Here is a 10,000-nt window from a genome sequence, read left to right on the forward strand (position 1 = left end):
GGAAAAGAAAAACTCCCCACCTTTCCCCTAACCCCCTTGGGGCCCCTTTGGGAAAGGCCCCCCCTGTGGTTTGGAAGGCCATGAACCTTGATCAAATAATTGATGTCAGCAGTACAGATGTAGATGACAGTAAGGTTGATTTCACACTGCATATCATAACCTTGCCAGGTCATAGGACATCATCACCCATACTGTGTACCACCTACACTCTGTATACTAGTTGTACATTCCTATGTCACAGATGTGTTTTGCAATGGGACTGCTGACAGAACCAACACTAAAGAAGGTATCTGAATAATACATGCTCATCACACCAGTGACAGCTACAGTAAGTCAGGGTTAATTAATTGTATCCCCCCTCATTGTAGTCCATACCTCACAGGCAAATAGAAGGCATCTGCCTATTGAAGTATGTGAATGACTATGACCTAGGAGCAATAGCCGACTCAGGAGTGTTGTGGACAACATACAGAAGGGGCTTTGTGGGTGAGGTATGTGTGACATATGGCCACAATCTGACAGCTACATATTGCATTGTCACCCCTATGTTAATAACCCTGTACCCATTAACTACCACCTAGGCAGCAGTCAACATAATGGACATGTGTGTAAGGGATGCAGCTGGGCAGTTGTCTTTCCTGTGATAGCTACATCACCACACCTGTCAGGTAGTCATATGTGGCAACCCTAATAATGATAGGGTGCCATCCATGAATATAGAGATCATTGTCCAGCCATACACAACACTCAAGTGACCCATATCAGATCACATATTTCCTTTAAGGGGTATTGGCCATGTTCAGATGGCCTACACCAGCCTTCCCATTCCCCATCTCCACTATGTAGCATGATGCATACCCTGAATAAATCCATGTCCAACCCAGTGATGTTGGACATGCTACACGTACACATCCTGATCTCAAACACATACTTCATGGACATCCACCTTCCACAAGCTGGACAGATCCTTGTCCCATACACTTTACATAGTACTGCCATACTATGCATTCCTGTCCATCAAAGCTGCACATCACTCCCCTCTCAGACATGGTGTGATGACCGCATGGTAAATGTATAATTAACCCTGTGGATCAGTAATGTGGCACTGCTCCACCTGGCCCCAGAGACCCACATGTCAGCTACTGCCAGGTAACCTTTCATCCTAGATCCATACATGGCCCATGGCATATAGCCTACTAGTTGACTTTGACTGTACATGCTATAGTTGATATCCATCCCTGCAAATACCATGTGGCTAGCCAGTGTCCCATGTGTATCACATGTGCAACACAGGTGATACATGGCAGGATGATGAATTGCTGTACAGTGCCATGTAGATGTATATGGCAGAACACGTACATGTAAAACCTTATGTGAGCAAGTCTGCAGGGTCACAGATCATGTCTGTTAAGGCAGTGTAAGTCTTTATATGTAACATATACACAGTATCAAGGTCGACTGCATTAATGTGGACACATCCAGCCATGTGTTGATAGGTAGGAACACCAGTACAGGCAAACAGACATGGAGTATGAGCAATGTAAGCAGGTGACACACACACACATATATGGTGATAATATCCACTCATCATTGAGTGTCACATGTGTGTGACACAAACACGTCAGTGCCATGTAGGTTTGCAAATACAACTATTTAAACGTAATAAATGTGATACACATGTATGTTCAGCTGTAGCTCTGTATGTCTCTCTGAGTTACTGTGACCTGTCTCTGTCATTATGTCTTCCAGGTATGCCATGTGCAAGGCTACCTCTTTTACCCACTTGGAGAATGACGCTCTCATCCCATACCTACTTGACAATCATGATATCCTGTTCAGCCATGTGCCACAGGATGCACAGCAGTGGGATGCCCTGTGGATGGAACTTCACAGGAGGGTTAATGATGTGGGTGGCCACAACTGCACATACCAGCAGGTGTGCAGACACTGTACAGACCTCATTAGATGGGCAAAACAGCATGCTAATGCAATCGCCAGGGAACAAGGTGCAACAGGTGGTGGAACACCAACCCAGCCCCCACTCACACGTACCAAAGAGCTACTGGTTAACCTGGGGACACCTGCAAAACCACATCCACAAGCCTTAGCTGATATTGTGGAGGTGGGTGTCTCTCAACCACTGAGCCTGGAGTTGCCTGGTAAGTCAGTACTGCACCTATAACAACTATATTTCATATAGTTGCATGTGTCACTGTACAATATGTAATGTAACATCATATGCAAGGCATGTATACACACATGCCGCATACTATAGTATGCTACTCTGTGTATGCACACATGTGCATACACCATAATATAGTCTAATGTACTGGTGTATGTGTTAACATGTACATTGCACCCTGTAGCCATCATACAGGCATGGATAATGCTCATACTGCTGTGTTACTCCTATTTAGGTGCCTCCGACGTTCCACTGCGACAGCTGCCCATTGTAGGTGAGACTGTTATTATTTATCAGGAATCGTAATGCACAGATCTATCTGCCATGTGGCCATTTACAACATGTACACATAATGTATGGTCCTGTCACAATATACAGGTCGGACCTGCAATGCATCACAATGCCTACCCATGTGCAACACTTGCTAACTATGTGAATCATTCTAACCAACATGAATCCTCACAAACTGTCTTTGCCAGATGTGTGGACAGCTGTGCATACAATGGTGAAGGTGCTGTTCACTGTAGGGACATGTACTACAGATCAAAACTACACATGTGGGGAATACAAACAGTACTACACAGTGGGCTGGAGTATGTCCAGCCCACAGGATTCACTGGTGTGGATCATAGCCCTGCTATGAATGTCACACAATGCGATGTGCTATCTTGACATGTCCATGACATCTAGTGGCCTGGCTGCAACACTGCCTACCTAACCTGAAAACATATCCCACATACCACTCTTTGTCTGCATAACTCTGTTGTCAGTGGAGCATATGACATCTATGAGTGTATGCCATATGGGACAACACAGACATGTGAAATAGATGCCCATCACAATAATTTGGCCAATGCATGTACACACATGGCAATGGAGGGTGGCCAGAGACATGGAGCAACACACACAGTAGACGTGATGTGCTTGTGTGTACACCCTGTCATACAATGGCTACACATGGTCCAACTATGGCCTTTCTGTAATAGTTATATTGTAGATGTGGAACACTAGATATCCTACAGGCCTGTGCACATCTTGTGTAGGCGTAACATCAATCCACCACATAAGACGTGTTGAACATCTTGAGGGTGTCACAACATGACAGCAGTCACCTGTACAGTATCCACATAAGCCCACAGATACAGTACATTCCCCTTGCTGGTGTTGGACATCAATGTCATACTTGCTCCTCATGTGTGTGTGCGTGGTACACAGATGTCATGTGGGACATGGTGTACTGACATGTTCGCCATGTCTGGCCATAGTTGCCAGGCAGAAGCAATATGGTTGCAAATGTGCAGGGGTGTCATCCGTATACCCTTCAGTGACCTGTATCACAACTTCCAGATCATGGTTTAGTGTGTATACACCTCAGTGAGGTGGGTCACATTCCACAGTATGTACGTATCGTATCTGAACACAGTCATGGCTATGAACTGTCTGTAACTCACAATGTATAGCAATAGAGACGCCTCATGATTCCCTGCAATAGCCTTGCACATCAGCTAAATGTGCAGTATATCTGTAGGGCAGACAGACAACACTGCATTGGGACACCATTACCCCACTGTATATTTGACAGGGCACCATTGTGTTAAACATGTATGCATGTCATTGCACACATCAGCAGATCACATGTCATACTGCATGTGATTATCAAGGTCATATGCCACACATCAGGCAGGTGTATTGTTAACCTGTGCTGGTCTACATGGTGTAACACAGGGATGTATGCTAACTACTACTATGATTATGTAATTTGCATGCCATCTGCTATGACACATGCATGCTGTTGTGTGCAACCCAGGGATGTATGATAACTACCACTATTATCGTCTGAGCTTCATGCCGTCTGCCGTATCGCATGCATGATGCATGTCTTCTGTCATATCACATGCATGTGTGTGTCTATTGTATAGATTGTAATGTACAGTTCTTGTCTGCCCTCACAGGTGATGTAGGTGTGTTGCCCTCCTGCGGTACATCTGATGTTAGTGTCCCCACAGACTCTAGCAGTGGTCATGAATGTATGATTGAGGCACAGGCAGAGTAGTCAGGGGCTGAAACTGTGCCATTGGTTGCCATTCCAGCTATATCCCCCTCATCCCCGCACACATACTCCATCACCAGTGGCCATAGAGGAAGGACAGTTGGCATGTGGTAGCTTGGAACAGGAAAGTGTGGGGGCTACGCAAGGTGTGCCTGCACACCATAGTGTCAGCCAACTGACTGGTGGTGCCTCACACACCCACCTACAAATACACCTCTGGGAGTGCTGTATTCCAGTAATCTCGCTAGCGTGTTCTGTAACTGTGTAATGCTGTAGTGTAATAAAGTAGTTAGGTTGGTGTTCTAATCCCAGGCTTGCTGTGTGTGTGTGTCCCCGTCTGCCTGAAGACTGAGTAATGCTTTTAGACTGCTCACACTCCTTACATTTCGTATACCCACCTTTGACAAGGTTGATGATGTCACCCACCTACAAATACACCTCTGGGAGTGCTGTGTTCCAGTAATCTCTGTAGCGTGTTCTGTAACTGTGTAATGCTGTAGTGTAATAAAATAGTTAGGTCGGTGTTCTAATCCCACACTTGCCATGTGTGTGTCCCCATCTGCCTGAGGACTGAGTAAGGCTTTTAGACTGCTCACACTCCTTACATTTCTTATACCCACCTTTGGCAAGTCTGATGATGTCACCCATCTACAAATACACCTCTGGGAGTGCTGTGTCCCAGAAATCTTAGTAGCACGTTCTGTAACTGCATAATACTGTAGTGGAATAATGTAGTGCTCTAATCCCAGACATGCCAAGTGTGTGTCTGTGTGTATGTGTTTGCCTGCGTGAGGCAAGTACATTGCTTTGTAGTATTTGCCGTAGCACGTGCCCTAAACGCGTATTGCTGCAGTGTGATATAGTAGGGGGTTGTATACAGGACATGGCAATTGTGTGTTTGTCTGTCAGAGCCTGTGTAGAGGTGGCCGTGATTGTCTTACCATTGGACATGTTTGGGAGTGAATTTTGTAGTTTTCCTATATTGTATCCGTCTTATGACACATTGGCCACCTCACAAGGAATACAGCTGTCAGTCAGCCACAGGACTGTGTTCTTATTACACATTGGCCACCTCACAAGGAGTACAGTTGTCAGTCAGCCACGGGACTGTGTTGGCAAGCCATACCCATACATCTGGCAAAAGGTCTGGTGAACAAAGTATGCAGCCCTACTAGTACCCGGTATATGTCCTGCACCCATGTGCCATGCATAAACAAACTTGCCTAGGATATCTCGCTATGTTGCTAATACCATGCACATTGCTGACAGATAGTAGGCATGGTGCGAATGCAGTGGCCTGCAGAGGACATGGCACCCTGTACAGCGGTACAATAGGCACATATATGCGGACATTGTGCCTTCACTATATTCCACACTGAATGCTTGCAACATATGTGGTGCCATCAAATGTGATCCACAGAGGCCAGACAATGCTGTACACATGTGCTCTGTATGAACCCATGCCACTGACACCAGGGGATACCTGTATCATACTATCCATGCAGGTGCAGGGTCGACCTGCCCACTATAAGCAGGTTTCGCCACACCAGGCCAGTATTGGCATATCGGGGGATAACAGGCTGTGTACAGAACATGTGTCTGCCAAACCAGGTACACCTGTACATGTCACTGTACAGTATTGTGGGACATGCACATCCCAAGCAATGTCCATGTGAAGGACTATCAAACACAAACATGGCATGCATTGCAAAGCTATGGCCATACACATTGGTAACCAGGATGTCAGGCCAGATAATGCAGTACCCATCTGTGTGGGACATTGCAGACACTGCACGCTGCACTGCACACCATTTTTGGGTGAAACAATGCCAAGGATTACCCCTCACCCAGCCTTGTACAGCTATCTTGCACAGCCAACCACTACACACCCATGAAGCTGTGCATACCTGCATGCCAGTACTGGCACCCTGTGTCTGCATGTGGGTTGTGATGCTCCCAAGCACAGTCATTCCCAGAATAACCCTCATTGGCATACCAACAGATGTCAAGCACTTTCACATGCCCTAGCCCATAGAACCTCCAGATATCCCCTGTGGTGCATGTGGTCCTGTGCATTACTGCAGTGTGGCAAACTAAGTAGTTACATTGTGTATTTGTGGCCCTGGCAAAGGTGTCAATGCGTGTCCATTAGAGAGTGCAGTTGTGGTGACAATGGCATCCGTTCACGTGGACATCCATGTGTGCCACACCTAATGTATGTCTACTATATCTCTGTTGCAGATGTCACTCACCTACACATATATATGTTCTTACAGCACAGCAACATGTCACCTTTGTGGCACATGTAGTAATGTCATGCACATGTAATAGTAATGAGGAGTCAGGGGTTTGACCCCTGTACTGTTCGGCATGTGGCAAATGATGCTTATGGTTAAGTCTCCAAGCCCTTCCCTGGTGTACGGATGTGAAGGAGTACACCTGCACAGCAGCAGCATGTGTATTGTAAGTGATGGACATGGTCAGGTGAAGGCCTCTGCACCTATTGCAATCCTCCTCTAGCTGATTGCATGTGGTACAGCTGTGATGGTGTTCCCATAGCCATCCACATGGTAAACACAGTACAATATCTAGGGAAACATGTTGTTATTTGGCCATGATAGTCGCTGTGAGTGGTATCTGGATGTGGTGTTCTGACACTGCATCACAGATGATATCTGGATGTACCTCAATCATTTTCCACAGTGGGAAATAGCCTAAAGACAGGAGGGTGATGTGCCACACATGACTACAGCATGTAAGTGTAGCTATGCTGCATTGAGACTACTGCCTGTTTAACATGTGTGTGGTAATGTGTATTCTGCATGTTATAATACAGACATGACAGTACTCTGTTCATAAGGGACCCCCATCTGTAGGGCCATCTGTGAACTGGTCAGTGTGTGCAACCATTTGTTTCCTGTGATACACACTGAACACACATCTGTGCACAGCAGAAGCATGGTGTGAGGATTGCAGACAGTATATGATGATAGGGATGTGTTACTGCCATCGTATTCCTGACTGGACATGTGTCACATGAGACAGTGGTATGACAGACACTGTGTGGGATTCCCAGTGACAAGCCAATAATGGGCAACTGTTCATAGCTGCGGTCACACATCTACTACACATTGTACAGATGGCATGTAGTATATATGCATGTGTTGTGCTCCCTCTGCAAATGTATACCATCTGTTGTGTTGGGTTGCTGGTGATATCTATGCATACTGTCGTAGGTAATCCTGTATGCTGTTGTCTATCACTAAACCATATGTGGGTTTAAAATGCAACACTGTAGGCTGAATGGGTTGGGAGGTCCCGGCCGAACCTCCTGTCCCACTTCAGCTAACCATAGCTCCGGGCACTAGCACATCTGGGGCCCAGCCATAGACATCAACCTCTGTTGGCTCTGCACCACCTTCTGGTGGTACCACCTCTGAGGATGGAGCATGTCCCCCCTGGGAGTGGGACCAGACAGGTACATGTCTGCTGTCGTGCGGTCCCAGACGTGTTGCGTTGGTGGCTCTTTAAGGGGTTCTGAAGCCAGATACGCCAGCTCAACGGCGGAGTGTCACATTTACAGGGTGATGCTGCCCCTTCTGGACATCTCCGAGCACTGCTTCCTTTGCAGCTGGGTAGGTGCAGTGGCAGTTGCCCATAGCTGGGGACCTCCATCCCACTGTTCCTATAGGCTTGTGAATGCCGAACACCCATCCCAGTCCGGGGTGTATCCCCCACACATGTGTCATATACCAACCTTGTATGCTGTCTTTTCTGTGATCCTACCTATCCCCCACAGCCATACCTACACTCCTTCCCCAACATCTGACCCTCACTTACGGACACATAAGGCCAATCAGCTCCTAGGACAACATCTGCCCTATACATAGCTGTCCATTACACACACATGCCCACTGGACACATGAAACCCTTGTAATATGCATGACAACATACTCCTGTTATCCTCACCCCTGTCCCACAGGTGCACTATCCTGGTATGCACATCACTCCTACATGGTTCAGGTACACATGATGAGGATGACCCCATTGTACACACAACACTACCGGTCCCTCTATGGTTACCCTATTTACCTTTATCATGATGATGATGTTGCACACAGCACCTTGCAAGAGTACTGTTCACACATAATGATTGGACAGGTACTATTGTGTTAATGTACATTACATGCACATAGTGATGTATATGGCCAATGTACAACTATTTGTGTGTATGACTGACACATGTCTGTCTGAGGGAGTCTTAAGATCACATAGAGCAACACCACTACATAATACAGGCATCGCTGGTGTTTCCAGTTTCATTCATTTGTAATGCTTTGTTGCCACATGGTATGTTCCTGATACATCTCTATATATGTATGTACCTATATGCTGGACATAAACACTCACATATACATCTACATGATGGGATACATTCCTATACTGTTGAATGACTGTGTTGTATGATATGTTTGTGGTACTGTCCGTTGTCTGTATATCTGCCATGGCATATTGGTAATACACATTAGCTGTGTGCGCAGGGTCCTGGTTCCGACCCTTGCAAAGGACATTTATTTGGTTGCAGGGCAGAACAAGCCCATTGGATAAGGAGGGAGTAAGGCACATTAAAGCAGTTGGGAGTGGGTGTGTGTGGGTTTGCTAGGTGTTAAGCACTGCTGACCTCTGGTTACAGCCTCTTACACTTGGTTAGCCTCTGCATTGCTTTACCAGTGCAATACTCGCATACTGGTAGCCAAACATGCTTACACCCGCTCGCTCCAGCACTTGCAAATGCACCAACATTGGTGCTTGCATCTGTCACTCACACCTCTGGGTGGGAGCGAGGACCACAATATTACCTTGTAATGCCTATTACATCGGACTACATGACTACAGTATCGGGATTGGCTGCCCATTAGGCGACGGCATTGCGTTCGACAGTATGGAATCAGTGGCCTGTCCAGTGAATCAATCATATTTGTGTGTACCTCATATAATCTGCTCCCACCTTGTGATGCCTATTACATCAGACTACATGACTACAGTATTGGGAATGGCTTCCTATTAAGTGACGGCATGGCGTTTGACTGTACGGAATCAGCGGCCTGTCCAGTAAATCAATCATATTTGTGTGTCTTCATACAATCTTCTCCCCCCTTGTGATGCCTATCAAATCGGACTACATGACTACAGTCATAGCCGGCCTTAGGCATAGGCCAACTAAGCGGCCGCCTAGGCGCCGCTTTAGTAGGGGCACTTTTCCAGTATTTATTTGGTGTAGGTAGACCAGGATGAGGGAGCTGGGTGATGTGGTGGGGAGGTGCCATGGTGCCTTTTTGCCTAGGGCACCAGTTGACCTAAGGCCGCTCCTGACTACAGTATCGGGAATGGCTGCCCATTATGTGACAGCATGGGATTCGACTGTATGGAATCAGCGGCCTGTCCAGTGAATTAATCATATTAATTGTGTGTTCCTCATACAATATGCTCCCACCTTGTGATGCCTATTACATCAGACTACATGACTACAGTATCGGGAATGGCTGGCCATTAGGCGACGGCATGCTGTTCGACTGTACAGAATCAGCGGCCTGTACAGTCAATTAATCATATTTCTGTGTTCCTCATACAATCTGCTCCAATCTGGCTAATACATGGGAACTAAGACTCTTCAATACAGACAAGTAGTTGGGTTGTGGGAGCCACATCCATCAGCCGAGTCATGCTACCACATACCTATTATAGGTTTGCACCTTTTCAATTGGCCA

The sequence above is a fragment of the Protopterus annectens genome, chromosome 7.part0 (genome assembly GCF_019279795.1).
Source record: "Protopterus annectens isolate FY-2018-M chromosome 7.part0, PAN1.0, whole genome shotgun sequence".
Taxonomy (NCBI): domain Eukaryota; kingdom Metazoa; phylum Chordata; order Ceratodontiformes; family Protopteridae; genus Protopterus; species Protopterus annectens.